Genomic DNA, 18,143 nt, shown 5'->3' on the forward strand with positions numbered 1-18,143 from the left:
CATCTCCTTTAGTCTTTACAGTAACTTTATGCAGTTGATGTCATTTTATATTCACATTTTCCAACTAAAAGACTAAAGTATAAAAAATAAAATAAAATACAGCATTTCCAAAGATGATAAGACTACTTCACAATGGATCTGGGATTCATATCCAGGAAACATGATTCTAGATCCTGGATTCTTTTTTTTTTTTTTTGAAATTTTTAGAATATATATTTGAACAATTAATTTTAAATATTCACTTTAAAATATAATTGCATTATCAGAAAACATACTTTTGATAAAAAATGGTATAAGTTCATAAGCTCTTCAAAAATTGGATGAGTGGCATTTTAAAAGAAATCTTTTTAGTATCCGGCTTATTAAGAAACAACTGGATTCATTTCTGTTTCTGCATTCAGTTAGTTGCAAATATCATGCAGTGTAGCCTCTAGAAAACTCAGCTGAAAATTTGTTAGAGAACAAAAGTGAAAAGGTAAATGGCTTAGCATTATTATGAAAACAATTTTCACTGTTGAATAGATACTAAACATACTCTGATAAGTGAATGAAATATAGAAAATACCACAAAAGTATTCATTATTAGTCATTAAGACAAAGCAAATTAAACAACAAAATAACACAATACAGACCACTAGAATGGATAGGAAAAGAATTACACTATCAAAGACTAATGAAGGTGTAGCATATTTGTACCCCTCATATCATAACTGGTGGGAATGCAAAATACTCTGACAACTTAGGAAAATGGCTTGAAAATCTTATAAAGTTAAACATACATATAAACATATATCATGTTGTTGTTCAGTCAATCAGTCATGTCCTACTCTGTGATCCCGTGGAATGCAGCACAACAGGCTTCCCTGTCTTTCACCATCTCCCGGAGTTGGCTCAAACTCACGTCCACCGAGTCAACGATGCCATCCAACCACCTCATCCTCCGTTGCCCCCCTCTCCTCCTGCCTTAGATCCTGGATTCTTAACTACTGTATTAAAAGAGGCCTTCCCAGGTTGCTCCATATAAAATAGTATCACTCCCTACAGAGCACACCATCAAGCTGGCATTCTACATCCTCTTATCCTGTCTTTTTCCCTACAGCTTTTATAAACCCTTGCATGTAGTATATATTTATATGAATTTAATGCTTTGCCTGTTTTATCCTCCCTCTATTGAGTATGGGTCCTGATGGGTAGGGGCATTGCTTCTTTGGTTCTTGGTTATATCCTGTGTTCCTAGAACAATGTCTAACTGAAGTAGCCCCCCTCCCTCAAATCTTTGGGAATTTCCAGCTGGAGTGAAACTGAGATGATTCAAGGAGAATTCAAAGCTCTCAGAATGAGGGGGATGGCATGGATAAAAAGATGACGAAGTGATACAAAAGAGGAATTCCAAGACTAATATCATATGCATGGCCAGCAAGTGGAATCAGACCAAATAAAGGCGTGTATCTTGAGCCAGAGCTAAGAAGTGAGAGTGATAGCTGGTATGGCAGGCTAGAATTCTGCTTCTTTGGCAAGCAATATAGATGTTCTAGGAAATCCCTTTGCTTGCACAAGATCTGAAGTTAATGATACTCTTTATCCTAGGTCCTTGTAATCTGTTTGGCCAGCTCTAAGCTGGACAAATTCTTCACTGTCCTGAAGAGCTCCCTCTTAGCAAAGGCTGCACCTTCAGTAACAAGAGCCTCTTGTTTTACACTGGAAAAATCAGAGTTAATCTTCAGTATCCTCTGGTTCTTCTTCTTGAAGTCCTCCTTTGCCAAGGGTCTGACATGCTTCCAGGAACAGATTTGGGTCAGTCACATTCTTTCTTTTCTACCAACGCTATTAGTTCATTTCTACAAATCAAGGTAGAAAGTATCTGTGGCAATAGACAATAGGGCTACAATATTTGTCTGAGGTTATAGATTGAAGGACTGATTGCTTTCCAATTAATATACTTTCCACAGGTCCTATTACAGATATTGATAGGAATTTGAACAAGGACGTAAGAGACTATCTTGACTTGGTCTCAATAATGTTGTGAGTTAAATTTTAAAAGAAAGTATAGGCAATATATAAATTAGTCACTCCATGATGAAATAGAGCATAATTTCTCTAGAAATATTCAGTGTAAAAATTTTGTTTTGATGGGAGTACCCTTTCAAGGAAATAAATTCCTGGAGTTTGAACTAGGCCTTTAAAAATAGGTTAGAAATCAATAGACAGTGAAAAAGGAAGGGGGCATTCCAGCTGAGAGAGAGCAAGAACATAGTATGAGGATGTGGATGTTTATTGGCAATTCTTATTAATAATGTCTGCATTTGTTTTAGATTGCAGTGACATAAAGGAATGGTCCCTTTTTGTTTTTTATACCTCTAAACTGTTATTGTCTATATTATACAAATTAGACACTAAATAAATAGCTGTTGAAAGAATTAACAATGAAAGAAATGTTTGAAAAGCTTAAGAAATGTTACATAGTATTTCGTAGACCAGTTTGATTGAAACTGAGAAAATAGTTAATAATACTAATAAATTTTGTTGAGTCCTTATTTTGTGTCCTACACTAACCTGAACACTTGACATTTATTAACTCTTTTAACTCTCAGAAAATTCCTCTATGGTAGATACTTTAATTATCTCTATTTCATAGTAGAGGAAAATGAAACAGAAAAATGAAGTAAATTGACCAGAGTCACACAGCAATTACTCATAAATAGGCAATTCCAACCACTCTGTCTTTGCATTATGTGCTTTCAACCCTGTAGTGTACCTTCTGTTTTTTAAATAAAGTTGTAAACATGCCTTGGATGTACTTTATTTTTTGAAAGTCATTGGATGCCAAGTTAAGAGAATTTTAGGGTTTATTGTATTCTTTTATTAAATTTTATTTCTCTAGCCTTATTGGGATATAATTGATAAGTAGAAATTGTTATGTATGCACAAGCTGGAATCAAGATTGCTAGGAGAAATATCAATAACCTCAGATACACAGATGACACCACCCTTATGGAAGAAAGCGAAGTACTAAAGAGCCTCTTGATGAAAGTGAATGAGGAGAGTGAAAAAGTTGGCTTAAAACTCAACATTCAGAAAACTAACATCATGGCATCTGGTCCCAACACTTCATGGCAAATAGATGGGGAAACAGTGGAAACAGTGACAGACTTTATTTATTTATTTTTTGGCTCCAAAATCACTGCAGATGACTGCAGCCATGAAATTAAAAGACGCTTACTCCTTGGAAGGAAAGTTATGACCAACCTAGATAGCATATTAAAAAGCAGAGACATTGCTTTGCCAACAAAGGTCCATCTAGTCAAGGCTATGGTTTTTCCAGTAGTCATGTATGGATGTGAGAGTTGGACTGTAAAGAAAGCTGAGCACCGAAGAGTTGATGCTTTTGAACTGTGGTGGTGGAGAAGACTTTTGAGAGTGCCTTGGACTGCAAGGAGATCCAACCAGTCCATCCTAAAGGAAATCAGTTCTGAATATTCATTGGAAGGACTGATGCTGACACTGAAGTTTCAATACTTTGGCCACCTGATACAAAGAACTGTCTCACTAAAAAAAAAACCTTGATGCTGGGAAAGATTGAAGGTGAGAGGAGAAGGGGACGGCAGAGGATGAGATGGTTGGATGGCATCTCTTACTCGATGGACATGAGTTTCAGGAAGCTCCAGATGTTGGTGATGGACAGGGAAGCCTGGTGTGCTACAGTCCTTTGGGTCACAAAAAGTCTGACACAAGTTGGCTACTGAACTGAACGGAAGATGTACAACTTGATATTTTGGTGTACCTGTGCACTGTGAAGTAATTACCATATTAAGCCAGTCAACATATCCAGAACCTCACATAGTTACCTTGTGTGTGTATATGTGTGGAAATGCCTTTTTTAAAAACATTTGTTTATTCCCTGTTTTTACTGGAGGGAATTCTATAAAAAGATGAAGTGGAAAGGCACCTTGCAGCAGTATGTACAGTGGGTCATGGGAAAAGAATGGTTCCTTGATTTCACAGGCATCATGGATGACGTGCATGATCCCAGGCGATGGCAATAACTGGAAATGCATGAAGGACAGTGTGATGTGATAAAAGCTGGAAGAATATGACTCCAAAATGATTCTTGCTCTCAGAATTGATTGTTGGGGAAAATGATGATACTCTTCTGATCCAGGCAATGTATTTCTTGGGGCCAACTTTAGGAGAAATATTATAGGTGGATAAGACAGTGAGTCTGCAGTAGCTTCATAAAATCTAAGCAGATGTGAATAGCAGGTAGTGCATGAGGAAAAGATTATTCCCATAGATAAAAGGGAAATTCCTGTTCCTTCAGGGAACCTAATTCTTATTTTTAGGAAACTGATCATTAGACCCCAGACACAAGAATTGCAGATTAACTAAACAATTTGTTTGTGGAAAGAAAAAAGAAATTATTCTAGGGAGAAAATTCCGGTTATTGGACCATAATTTAAAAAATGACACAGCGACCTTGTACTTAATAGACTATCCATTTTGTTGCAACTGGTGGAATTTCATTCTTTTTAACAGCTGAGTAATCATTTTACTGAAGATATATAAGCATGCATTTCTGCTAATAAAATACCCTTGTTCCACTAGAAAAAAATAAAAAATAAAAAAAATAAAAAATGACAGTCCACCATAAAGACAATCTGGTCCACAGCACAGATTTTACTAATGAGATTCTTGAGATCTAAAAAAGTTAAGAAACATTTAATGAAAGAGAACATTAGTATTGGACTTGAAGAAGAAGCCAGTTTCATCCTCCAGATTATTGGTAGTCACACTGGAAAATCAAGTACGATGAAGATGTCATCTTTCAACCAGACTCCTATCTTCTCTTCCTCCCTATAGAATGTGCTGTCATGCCCTTCCCACATCCAATTTGCTGGACAGGATAACTTTCCCCCAGCTACTGCGCTTATTACTGAATGGCTCATAGAAACGCTTTCCTCTGGAGAATTATTACCCTTGCCCAGTGGGAGTCACTACACACAGAGATATCTGCAAGTATACTCCCCTCCACCCCCAACCATGGGACCCAATAGTCAATATGACTGTTAATGCCTAGCCCCCTCCTGTCAAGGTGGAAAAACTATGGTATTCCTTATGCTCCAGAGCTCCCTCTGGGATCAAGTCTGAGATGGAGATTTTCATAATTTCCATATCTTTATTTGGCTTCATTCCATGCTTCTTTTTTTCTGCTCCTCTCTTTCTCTTTCAGTCTGTGGATGATGCTTTTGTTCTCAGAACACTTCTTCAGTAGATCACCTACAGGAGCCCCCTTAGACGCTACTTCTCAGGAGCCCCATCTAAGACAGTAACCAACTGAGACTCAAAGCATCACTCCTAGCTGCCAAATTCAAACACAGAACCATTTGGTGATGCAATTTGAGCTTTTTTGTTGGGAGTCTGAACAGCTGATCATGGAGTCTCCAGAGGCAGCTTGGCTGAAGAGTTCCCTGCGAGCTTGAGGTCAGACGGGAGTCAGTGCAAGTTCAAGTTACAGTGTGGAACAAATTAACTCTGGGTTTAAAATAATCTACTTGCCTCAAATAATTTGTTTGAGGGTAATTAATAGAAAAAAAATAAACAACAGCAATATAGTTTAGCCATAGTGACTTTGAGCAAATAACTAATAGTAACAAAAAGTAACATTTCTATCTAGGTTATAATATTAGCAAAATAACTTGTAGCACATTTACCTAACATTAAAAAATAGTTCAGTTTTATAATCCTATAAATATTAGTTGATGATTTTATTTTTAAGACATTACCCTGATGGAGTAGGGAGATTTGACAGAGTGGGGAACAACAGAAAAAATACTTTCTTTATTACTCACTCCACAAAAAATCATTTTTGCTTGCCTTTGAAGAGTGAATAGGTTGATATTTTCAAGCATAGCTTAAGTATAAATTTTCCAAAAGCAGCTCAATTGAGAACTGAAACACTTCCAATTTTGGAAAGCAGATTTTGTACATACTAGTTCATGTTATTTTGATTATTTGTTTGATTTTTCCCAATCTACTGAGTAAGAAAATTTCATCCACAACTAATGGATATTTCTGTGTTTAAGATTCAGAGATGAGAAAACAAAAGATTTGGCAGTAAGTGACCTAAAATGTTAGCCTCTGATTTGTACATTGGTGCTACCATGGTGATTTTTAGAGTCATGAATAATTTTCTAGCTTGAAGTGAGATAAATATTAAAAAAAAAAAAAAAAGAAAAAAAATGAAAGCAAAAAAGAAAAAGAGAAAACCACTATCAATGAATATGATATAAGCACACATCTGGTCAGAAGATTAAATAAAATGTATTTAGAAAAATTATCATCTAATCAGCTCTCCCAGGTGTATTATTTTTAGTCACCCCTATGCCCTTACTACATGGTACCTGGTGCCTGATCAATTATTAGTTTGAACGTGGAGTGCTGCTTTTTAGAGAGCTATCAACCCCCTTGAAGTAAATTGTATCCTATGGCTAAAATTTGACATGGTTCAGGAAACACATACATCATATATTCTTCAGCGGTGGATTGCTATTTCTCAGACCCCTCAGAGGCATTTACATCCGCAGTGTTTGAGCCAAACTTTTCAGGGCTTGAATTCTTTGGAAACTTCAAATGCTCTGTACTGTTATCAGACCAGTGGTGAAGCTGATCTCAAAGTCCACTATTAAAACTCCCCTCAAGGACATTTTCATTAGAACTTTGTACATGGGCAGTTCAAAAGATCCGGCTATTGATTTTTGTTCAGAAGTCCTGTCTCTACTTTCATATTACACAACTTTTTTGACAGACTTTCAAAAACCACAAACTGTGGGCTGCCTGCGATTCCAGCCAGGATTTTATGCTGCTCATTTGATTTCCTCAGGCCACATCCTTCTCGTGTCCTTGTCAACACTGCAAGGAGAAGAGCCGTCTTAGAAGATTTGCTAAAAAGCAGAAGCAATTTCACAGCCATGGAAGAAAAAAATCTGACCTTTCAATGCACACAGAAAATCTCACTTAAGTAAATAACCTTTTGAGCTGTAAATTTTTGTTGCAGCATTCATTTATCAGACACATAGATAATCAGAGTGTTTATCTCTTTTCGCCATTTAAATTTCATAAAAGAAGTCAGGAGCCAACGTGTGTAAATTGCAGCAAAGAGCCTCTAACATATGCGCTCAGCACATATTTAATGGAATTATCTATTGGAGAGTAGGTGGCGGAGGCAGCTGAGGAATTAATTATTCGGATAGATATTTTATATCTATCTGCCAGTGCCATGTGAAATAAGACTTGTCTCCATATTACTTCTGTCACTTTGTGTGGCCTTTCAAAAGTGGCAGTTTCTCAAAAGATAAGAGAATTTAATCATGTGTTTGGTCCTGAACCACACTGTGAACATTTCATGGCCCACCAGTTCATTCCAAATACAACAATTTTGCTAGAGTGTGTGTAGAGTTCAGTTGTGAGGCAGCTAAGTGAAAGCAGTGAAAACAGGTAGGATCCTTGTTGATTTCAACTTTAACATGTACAAATTGAGCTTTCTTCCTCTGAATAAATGGCAGACTCTGTAGGAAAATCTCTGTAGCTTTTTATCACATATATGAGTTTTCAAATATTACTATTACTTATTGTTAGAGTAAGCTTTTTACTGAGTATTTACTGTTGTTCGGCATTGTTCAATGGATTTCACCTACATTATCAGATTTAGTTCTCATAGCAAGCCCTTGAAATAGTGGTATTAGATATTCCCATTTTATGAATGAGGGAACCATGACTAAGAGAAAGTAAGAAAAGTGTTCATAGAGAGCAGACTCTGGACACAGCAGGGGAAGGAAGAATGGGGTGAACTGAGAGAGTAACACTGAAACATATACACTATCATATGAAAAACAGATAACCAGTGGGAATTTAGTTTATGACACGGTTCAACCCTGTGCTGTATGACAACCTAGAGAGGGTGGGACAGAGGTTCAAGACAGAGGGCACATATGTGTATGTATGGCTGATGCACTTTGAGGTATGGCAGAAACCAACACAACATTGTAAAGCAATTATCCTCCGATGGAAAATATTTATTTAAAAAAGAAAATCATTCAAAGTCTAGTGAATTTTGAATGTGAGGCAAGGTGAAAGTTTTGCTCTGCTCATTCTGTTAAAAAGAATGAGCCAGGGGATATGTGCCATCCAAAGATGGATTCCAGCACAAGAGCAGGAATTCCAACTCCAAAAGGAGATCCTGGTTATAATATTGCATTCCACTAGGGGGCAACATAGACTCTTCATCTACTTGAGCCCCTGTGTTCCCAAAATGTCTAAAAGACAAGTGGAACAAAAACCAAACAAACAACAAAAGACTGATAAAAGCACATAAATCAAGCACTTCAATATTTAAAACAGAAATAATACTTAATTAAAATATCATTTGTTCCTTAATGATAAAAAGATGTCACTTTATATATCAAAGAAAAATAGTCTTTTCTTATTGGTATGAGTGCTTTAAATCAAATGCTTTATCTTTTTCTTTCCTGACCCCATTTCCCCCCAAACTCAACTTGCAGTCTGTTGTACAGTGACAACCAGACAGTGAAACATGGGCTCATTTGGGTTTTCTTGTCAACCTTTTCAAGGAAGGATTGGGAGTACAGTAGGTTCGCCTCACACAAAACATTGGTATCCAAGGCCAGTTTTAAAATGTCAGACAGTGAAGAGTTCCATGCTGCCACAATTCAGGATGCTAGTGGACACTGGTGAACACTCAGATGTGTCTCTTTTAGATCAAATGTAGAAAGCACACTGTTCCTATAAAAAGCTGTTAGCAAGTTCATGAACCTGACAGCTCAGGGCCACAGCTTCCTATTGTAGGAAGAAATGAAAGCATACGATACTTGGTTTCCCTGATACTTCTCTCTTATTTGATCCTTTTGAATTCATTTTCATACTCCCCCTGCTGGACTTAATCAGGCCTAAACAAATGAGTTTGGGTGGTTGCAGTCTGTTGACCTGTGGATGACACATTTCATATCAAGTTGCCCAGGAGTTCTGTTCCTTTATGCCTTGTTGAGTAGAAATCAGTCGTTTGAGGCCAACAGCCATCTCACCCCTTCAGTATTGTATGCTGAAACTTATAAAAGAAGGGCGAAATTCAGTACTGTGTGAATTAAGCTGTCTAAGTTCTGATAAAATGTCAGAAACAAATGAACTGCTCCTGTAAAATATCACAACAGCACTCAGATTGAAGAAATTTGTGAAATGATTGGTTCTGTTGACTTTGGGGGACCAAAAATTGACACAGAGTATATGAAAGTTAGGATTATGTGATAGCTAAAGAAAAGCGGTATCTAGCATGCTGATCTTTTATAGTGCCTTAAAATACATATTCACACATCTCTCTCTCTCTCTCTCTCTCTCTATATATATATATATATATATATACACACACACATTATACACATACATACACACACATCTTCAATATTGAAAATAAACACAAATAGAGATATCTTTATTCCTGGATTATGATAATTGCTAGCTTTTATTGAATAATCGTCAGGCTCCAAACTATGCCTTTGAAAGTAAAGAGCTGCAAATCTTATAAGTAGAACTTGGGAAGATGGTTTTTTCATGGTATGATTCTTGAACATCTCTTGCCCTAGATCAAGAATTGATCAAGAATAAACAAGTTACATGTAAATTATAGGAGATTCTTTTTCCATGGTCACATTTAAGTCCTTTTAGTTCCTACAGCCTCCTCGCAGAATGATGACAAGAGAATTGGGAGACAGGGAGTCATCAGCTTGCCTCTGCTATTTTCACTCCTTATTTAAAACTTTTCCCTTGAAAGTCTCCTATCTTATCCTCATAAACCTGTGGCACCATATTTATATACTCATACAATGATTGATGGATTTTAGCCTATTTCTTGTGTTCCTCAGGTTTTGGGAGACCCTCATTTAGCTTCAGTGAGTGTGGCAAATGCCAAAATCCCATAGATCCTATGTATCAACTAGTAAGAACAAAACTAAATATTATAAGACAAATAGAGTGCAGTTTATCCAGGTTTTTCTATTTCAAAAATTAGTAATACAGAAAGATAGAGAACTTAGCACTTGGAGAGGGAGGAGAAATGTGATATTAATAGAAAAAACTTAGACTGTATGCCCCTCTATTAAATGGGTCTAGATTAGTTCTCTCTGTTTCCCTGAAGACAAGATCAACACATTGCCTCATGTAATCTTCAAGCACATTTTATAGGACTCATATTCATTGCAATATCAATCTCTACCCTCTTCAGAATGCTTCAAAGAGACCCCTTCTGGCCATTCTATTTGAAAGACCACTACTTTAATGTTTTAAGTGTTTTTATATTATTTAACATGATTCAGATTTTTTTGTTTACAAATTGTATGGTTAGATAAGTTCTGAAATAAAGCGTTTTTGTTTGTTTGCTTTTTTATGTTTTCTTGGATAGGTTCTTTTTTCCCCTTTATATTCTCCAGTTTTATTTAGATATAAGTAACACATAACTTTGTATTAGCTTAGGTGTGCCAAATAATGAATGTGTGTATGTGTGTGTGTAGTCTTCCCAGGTGGCACTAGTGGTAGGTAAGGAATCTGCCTGCCAATGTAAGAGACACAAGAAATGCGAGTTGGGTCCTTGAATAGAAAGATCCCCTAGTGTAGGAAATGGTAACAGATTCAAGTATTCTTGCCTGGAAGGTTCCATGGACAGAGGAGATTGGTAAGCTACAGTCCATAGGGTCATTGACATGACTGACCATACACAACACAGTATATATACATGTATACACATATATACAATACAGCATACACAACAAAATATGCATATATAAGTATGCATATATATGTGTGTGTGTGTGTATATATATATATATATACACACTGTATATAGTATATACTACCACAGAAAACTAACCAAACTGATCACATGAACCACAGCCTAGTCTAACTCAATGAAACTATGAGCCATGCTGTGTAGGGCCACCCAAGACAGATGGGTCATGGTGGAGAGGTCTGACACAACATGGTCCACTGGAGAAGGGAATGGCAAACCACTTCAGTATTCTTGCCTTGAGAACCCCATGCACAGTATGAAAAGGCAAAAAATATGACACTGAAAAATGAACTTCCCAGTTGGTAGGTGCCCAATATGCTACTGGAGAAGAGTGGAGAAATAATTCCAGAAAGAATGAAGAGATGGAGCCAAACCAACACCCAGTTTTGAACATGACTGGTGATGGTAGTGAAGTCCATTGCTGTAAAAACAATATTACATAGGAACCTGGAATGTTAGGTCCGTGAATCAAGGTAAATTGGAAGTGGTCAAAGAGGAGATGGCAAGAGTGAACATTGACATTTTAGGAACCAGTGAAATAAAATGGACCAGAATGGGCAAATTCAATTCAGATGACCATTATATCTACTATTGTGGGCAAGAATCCCTTAGAAAAAATGGAGTAGCCATCACTGTCAACAAAAGAGTCTGAAATGCAGTATTGGGAGCAATCTAAAATTAACAGAATGATCTCTGTTCATTTCCAAGTCTAACCATTCAATATCACAGTAATCCAAGTCTATGCCCCAACCACTAATGCCGAAGAAGATGAAGTTGAATGGTTCTATGATGACCTACAACCTTCTAGAACTAACACCAAAAAAATGTCCTTTTAGTCATAGGGGATTGGAAGTAGAAATAGGAAGTAAGAGATACCTGGAGTAACAGGCAAGTTTGGTTTTGGAGTACAAAATGAACTAGGGAAAAAACTAACAGAGTTTTTCCAAGAGAACACGCTGGTCATAGTAAACACCCTCTTCCAACAACACAAGAGATTACTCTACACATGGACATCACCAGATGGTCAGTACCAAAGTCAGGTTGATTACATTCATTGCAGCCAAATGTGGAGAAGCTCTATACAATCAGCAAAAACAAGACTGGGAGCTAACAGTGGCTCAGATCATGAACTCCCTATTGAAAAATTCAGACTTAAATTGAAGAAAGTATGGAAAACCAGTAGACCATTCAGGTATGACCTATACGATTATACAGTGGAAGTGACAAATAGATTCAAGGGATTAGACCTGATACAGTGCCTGAAGAACTATGGACAGAGGTTTATGACCTTGTGTAGGAGGCAGTGATCAAGACCATCCCCAAGAAAAAGAAATGTAAAAAGGCAAAATGATTGTTGGAGGAGGCATTACAAATAGCTGAAAAAAGAAGAGAAGCTAAAGGCAAAGTAGAAAAGAAAAGATATATCCATTTGAATGCAGAGTTCCAAAGAATAGCAAAGTGAGATAAGAAAGCCTTCCTCAGTGATCAATGCAAGTAAATGAGGAAAACAATAGAATGGACACGACTAGAGATCTCTTCAAGAAAATTAGAGGTACCAAGGGAATATTTCATGCAAAGATGGGCACGATAAAGGACAGGAACAGTATGGACCTAACAGAAACAGAAGATATTAAGAAGTGGCAAGGATACCCAGAAGAACTATACAAGAAAGATCTTAATGACCCAGATAACCACGATGATGTGATCAGTAACATAGAGTCAGACATCCTGGACTGCAGTGTCAAGTGGGCCTTAGAAAGCATCACTGCAAACAAAGCTAGTGGAGGTGATGGAATTCCAGCTGAGCTATTTCAAGCCCTAAAAGATGATCCTGTTAAAGTGCTGCACTCAATATGCCAGCAAATTTGGAAAACTCAGCAGTGGCCACAGGACTGGAAAAGGTCAGTTTTTATTCCAATCCCAAAGAAGGGCAATGCCAAAGAATGTTCAAACTACTGCACAATTGCACTCATCTCACATGCTAGCAAAGTAATGCTCAGAATTTTCCAAGCGAGACTTCAACAGTATGTGAACTGAAAACTTCCAGATGTTCAAACTGGATTTAGAAAAGGCAGAGGAACCAGAAATCAAGTTGCCAACATCTGTTGGGTCATAGAAAAAGCAAGAGAGTTCCAGAAAAACATCTACTTCTGCTTTATTGACTATACCAAAGCCTTTAACTGTGTGGATCACAACAAACTGTGGAAAATCCTTCAAGAGATGTGAATACCAGACCACTTTAACTGCTTCCTGAGAAATCTGTATGCAGGTCAAGAAGCAACAGTTAGAACCACACATGGAATAATGGACTGGTTCCAAATTGGGAAACGAGTACGTCAAGGTTGTATATTGTCATACTGCTTATTTAACTTACGTGCAGAGTACATCATGTGAAGTGCTGGGCTGGATGAAGCACAAGTTGGAATCAAGATTGCCAGGAGAAATATTAACCTCAGCTATACAGATGACATCACCATTATGGAAGAAAGCAAAGAGGAACTAGTGAGTATCTTGATGAAAATGAAAGAGGAGAGTGAAAATCTGGCTTGAAACTCAACATTCAGAAACGAAGATCGTGGCATCCAGTTCCATCACTTCATCGCAATTAGATAGGAAAACAACAGAAACAGTGAAAGACTTTATTTTCTTGGGCTCCAAAATCACTGCAGATGGTGATTTAGCCATAAAATTAAAACACACTTGCACCTTGGAAGAAAAGCTATGACCAATATAGACGGCATATTAAAAAGCAGAGACATTGCTTTGCTGACAAAGGTCCATCTAGTCAAAGCTATAGTTTTTCCAGTAGTCATGTATGGATGTGAGATGTTGGATGTATGGATGGAGAGATGGATGTTGGACTATAAAGAAATCTGAGCACCGAAGAATTGATGCTTTTGAACTGTGGTGTTGGAGAAGACTCTTGAGAGTCCCTTGGACTGCAAGGAGATCCATCCAGTCCATCCTAAAGGAGATCAGTCCTGGGTGTTCATTGGAAGGACTGATGCTGAAGCTGAAACTCCAGTACTTTGGCCACTTGATGCGAAGAACTGACTCATTGGAAAAGACCCTCTCGCTGGGAAAGTTTAAAGGTAGGAGGAGAAGGGGATGGCAGAGGATGAGATGATTGGATGGCATCACTGACTCAGTGGACATGCATTTGAGCAAGCTCTGGGAGTTGGTGATGGACAGGGAAGCCTTGTGTGCTGCAGTCCATGGTGTTGCAAAGAGTCGGACCGACTGAGCGACTCAACTTACTGAGATATATATATATATAGTGAATGATTGCTACAGTAAGTTTAATTAACATTCATCAGTTCATCTGGTTGCACTTATTTTTTTCATGTGGTAAGAGCTTAAAAGATTTATCCTTTTAGCAATTTTCAAATATATAATACAGTATCATTAGCTATTGTCAACTTGTTGTACATTACATTCCAAGAACTTAATAATTCTAAAACTGGAAGTTTATACCTTATGACTCCCTTCACTCACTTCCTTCATCCCCCACCTCCTTCCTATTGCACCCACCAAGCTGCCCTTTATTTCTATGAGTTCTTCTTTTTTTTTCCTTTTAAGATTACACATATAAGTGAGATCACATAGTGTTTGTCTTTATTTTATTTCTCTCAACGTAATGCCCTCAAAGTCCATCCATGTTATCACAAATGACCGGATTTCCTTCTTTGTTATTGTTGACTAATATCTCATTGTATAGTATACATATATACCACATTATCTTTATTCATTAATTTGTGGATGGACATTTAGGTTGTTTCTGTGTTTTGGCTATTGTATATGATGCTTCAGTGAACTTAGGTATGTGCATATCTCCCCAACAGTGATTTTGTTTACTTTGGATATACACCCAAAGTGGAATTGCTGGATCATACAGTAATTTTTAATATTTTGAGGAATCTCCATACTGTTTTCCATAGTTGCTACACCAATTTACATTCCCACCAATAGTGCACAAGTGTTCCTTTTTTCCCACATCCTCAACACTTACTATCTCTTGTCTTTTTCCTAATAGTGATTTTAAGAGGTGTGAAGTGATAACTCACTGTAGTTTTGATTTGTATTTCCCTGATGGTTAGTGATATTGAACACCTTTTCAGGTACCTGTTGACCATGTGCATGTCTTCCTTGGTTAAAAAAAAAAAAAAAGTCTATTCATTTTCTCTGTCCTTTATTTGTTTTTTTTTTTGAGTCTTACCCTTTTAATGTAGCTGTCCTGAAAAGGCTAACAGACACATATTTGGTATTGAATAAATATTTGTTAAATCCACTGTAATCTCATCATTTGGAACAATAGAATAAAGGCAGGAGGATTGTTGTGTGTATGTCTAGATAGTCACATCTAATATACTGGATAAGAAAGGGTCAACCCCTTGGCATAAAGAATGGGGGATCTTATGACTTTACATAAAATATTGGCCTCTGAACAAATAATGATAGTATAAAAGGTTTAATGAACACTTAATAGTGTGCCAGATACTATACAACACATTTTAAGACATTTGAGTCCTCACAAAAGCATTTGTTTTAATCAGTTTAGGAGACTGGGTCTTAGAAAGGTGAAGAAACTTGTCTATAATTACTTGCTAGGTGCTTTGTTTGCATATATTGTCTTCTATTCTGAGGGTTGTCTTTTTGTCTTGTGTATGGTTTCTTTGCTGTGCAATATCTTTTTAAGTTTAGTTAGTTCCTATTTGTTTATTTTGTTTTTATTTTCATTATTTTAGGAGGTGAATTAAAAAAAGATCTTGCTATGATTTATGTCAGCGTGTTCTGCCCATGTTTTCTTCTGAATTTTATAGTGTCTGGTCTTACATTTGAGTCTTTAATCCATTTTAAGATTATTTTTGTGTGTGGTGTTAAAGAGTGTTCTAATTTCATTCTTTTACATGTAGCTGTCCAGCTTTCCTCGGAAAAGGCAATGGCACCCCAATGTAGTACTCTTGCCTGGAAAATTCCATGGACGGAGGAGCCTGGTAGGCTGCAGTCCATGGGGTCGCGAAGAGTCGGACACGACTGAGCGACTTCACTTTCCCTTTTCCCTTTCATGCATTGGAGAAGGAAATGGCAACCCACTCCAGTATTCTTGCCTGGAGAATCCCAGGAACGGAGGAGCCTCGTGGGCTGCCATCTATGGGGTCACACAGAGTCGGACACGACTGAAGCGACTTAGCAGCAGCAGCAGTAGTCCAGCTTTCCCAGCACCACATGTTGAAGAGATTGTCTTTTCTTCATTGTATATTCTTGCCTCCTTTGTCACAGATTAGGTGACGACAGGGGCATGGTTTTATTTCTGGGACATGGGTTGGGGGGTGGGGTGAGTTGGAAGATTGGCACTGATGTATGTGTACTGCCATATGTAAAACAGATAGCTAGTGGAAACCTACTATATAGCTCAGGGAGTTCAGCTCAGTAGTCTATGGTAACCTAGACAGATGGGATGGGAGCATGGGAGGGAGGACCAAGGGCAGGGGGTGTATGTATACATTCAGCTGACTCACTTCATTCTCTAGCAGAAACTAACAACATTTTAAAGCAGTTATGCCCCAATAAAAACAAATGTTAAAAAATCACTTGAGTAGCAAATGAGATTGAGTCAGTGTACAAACCTAGGTCTGTCTCCTAAGTTACTCTCTATCACCTCTCTATGACTTTGCAGGATTCCCTTTCAAGTGAGATTATTTAAAATCATACTTTTCTCATCTTTGCTACTCACAACCAGTCACAAATTTTTATATAACCTGTTTCAGAAATTGCTCATCAGTTTATTCTTTATCCTGTACCCTTATGGTACACTTCTTATGATCTAAGGCTTCTTTAATTCTCATCTGTGTTATTTTGATAGTGTTACATGGTGCCCTTAACACAAAACCTAACAAAGAACTCTCCTATCTCCCAGTTCAGTGTTGGGTTTTTTTTTTTAATTTTTTCTTTCATAGTATTCTTGAAACCTACATTTCTTCAAAATATGCCCCACAAATTACCTTTCCAAATGTACTTCTTTCAACATGACATCACATATCCTAGAATTTGGCCACAGGGAATTTTTCACAATCTGTCCACATTCTCCGACATGAATTGTTCATCTTCAGCTATGTTCTTTTCATGAATTGGTCTTAAATGCCCTTGCATACTTTCTCTACTTTGAAGTCCTCTATTTATCCATCCAGAACATGCTCAGATTTGAAGCTTTTAGTTATTTTTCCAAGGCAGCATTATTCCTATATTCCCACAGCACTTTGCACATAATAACTCTAATCTATCATCAATGAAATTTACATATGTGTCTCTTATTTTCAACAGTCATGTTTTAGTCATCATCTATTCCTGTTAAATATCACATTACTAGCCACAAAATTTATGTTTATAAACACTTTGGGAAAGAAATAATGAGTTTAAGTATTTAGCCAAATATTTGAAAGAAAAGAAAATTTAGTCGCTCAGTCTTGTCCGACTCTTTGCGACCCCATAGACTGTAGCCTACCAGGCTCCTCCATCCATGGGATTTTCCAGAAGAGTACTGGAGTGAGCTGCCATTGCCTTCTCCAGAGGATCTTCCTGACCCAGGGATCGAACCTGGATCTCCCACATTGTAGGCACATGCTTTACCGTCTGAGCCAAATATTTAATTTCTCTCAAATCTTTTAGAGGAAAAAAATGGATTAGTGGTAGAAACTCTTTACCAAGAAGACTTTTACATTTAAAGTTCACTATAAAAAAAAGATGAAAATATCCTAGGAGGAGTAAGACCACCTCACTGAGTCCTCCTCTTGTACCCTAGAGTGGCCTGCAAATAACCCCAAGATTCTATGCAACTTCGTTTAAAAAAACACAGGCACATGAGGCCAAAATCTTGCATGAATTTTCATTTTTTTTGTTATTGTTTTGGCAGCTCATATTTGAAACCCAGTTCACTTAAAAGAAATACTCCCGTTCTTGGCAAAATGCATTCATGTGATATTCTTAATTTGAATTTCTGTAAAATGTTTTCTTTTCATTACTGACTTTATCATCATCTTATGTGTGGACATTTTATCATGGGAATTCCAAGCAATGTACCTGAGAAAATACTAAGACAATGTTGAAAGGATCCTTCTAACATGTACTTGGTTCCAACTAGAAAAGTCGAAAGCAATTTGGGAAAGATTTTATGAAAGAAAGAAACCACCTCTGGTGAATTAAGAAAAAGAAAAAATGTTTGTCTTTATTTTCGTAACTTACTGGTTCAAACACAGTCATTTCTATGGGGGCTCTGGCTATTTTCATTAAACCTATT

General features: G+C 37.2%; 1 long non-coding RNA gene across 1 annotated transcript in view; it reads left to right on the top strand.

The window, feature by feature from the left end:
- LOC145511348 (uncharacterized) overlaps positions 1–7,039 on the top strand; it is a 74,251-nt gene extending 67,212 nt beyond the window's left edge. Inside the window, exon 2 of the long non-coding RNA XR_014057817.1 lies at positions 6,803–7,039. This is a non-coding gene — a long non-coding RNA (uncharacterized LOC145511348). The remainder of the gene's footprint in view (positions 1–6,802) is intronic.
- The last annotated feature ends 11,104 nt before the right edge of the window (positions 7,040–18,143 follow it).

The sequence above is a fragment of the Giraffa tippelskirchi genome, chromosome 6, assembly GCF_054371585.1.
Source record: "Giraffa tippelskirchi isolate mGirTip1 chromosome 6, T2T-mGirTip1v1.2.pri, whole genome shotgun sequence".
Classification (NCBI taxonomy): domain Eukaryota; kingdom Metazoa; phylum Chordata; class Mammalia; order Artiodactyla; family Giraffidae; genus Giraffa; species Giraffa tippelskirchi.